Source organism: Austrofundulus limnaeus, unplaced genomic scaffold (assembly GCF_001266775.1).
Source record: "Austrofundulus limnaeus strain Quisiro unplaced genomic scaffold, Austrofundulus_limnaeus-1.0 Scaffold1965, whole genome shotgun sequence".
Classification (NCBI taxonomy): Eukaryota; Metazoa; Chordata; class Actinopteri; order Cyprinodontiformes; family Rivulidae; genus Austrofundulus; species Austrofundulus limnaeus.
In genome coordinates, this window is record NW_013954367.1 from 1 (window position 1) to 635 (window position 635).

Consider the following 635-nt stretch of genomic DNA (forward strand, 5'->3'; position numbering starts at 1 on the left):
GGGTAGGGGGGGGGGGGGGTCAGAGATTTAAAAAACTAAAAAAATTCTTTGTGTTTGTCAGAAATTGGTATTTTACATGAAAGCGAGACAAAGGAAGACTGTAAGAAGAATTGTGACAATGGCTAAAATAAAGAAAAGGACGCAGCACCTCCCACATGCTCTGCAGTGAGATATTATCTACCTGTATTACTCAGCACTGCTGGCAGCTGACACATTACATGTGAATTTTTAAAAACTGCAGAAATCCTCTGAGTGGAATTTAACATAAGGTTATTGTTATGATCCGTTCACTAGAAGCAGAACAAAGGTGCTTTTCGTTAAACCTGCAGGATATGACAGTTTTACACTTTGCAACATAAGTAGCTCATTATTGAGTTATAAAAAAATCAAACTAATGAAAAGAAAACCTAATTAGTACTTGTAGGCAGCTCTTCCTCACAAATAAATAAAATCAATTTCTCTAATCAGCCATTTGTCTACATGACAAATACATGACTGAGATGTTGGGGGTGGAGGTATTTTAATTTTTTTTTATAAATGTTTTTTATGAACTTGTTTTATGATTTTTAATAGTATTTTTTAGAGTTGTGCTTGATGTGTTGTTTTGTATGTTTTAGTATATTACATGTCTAATG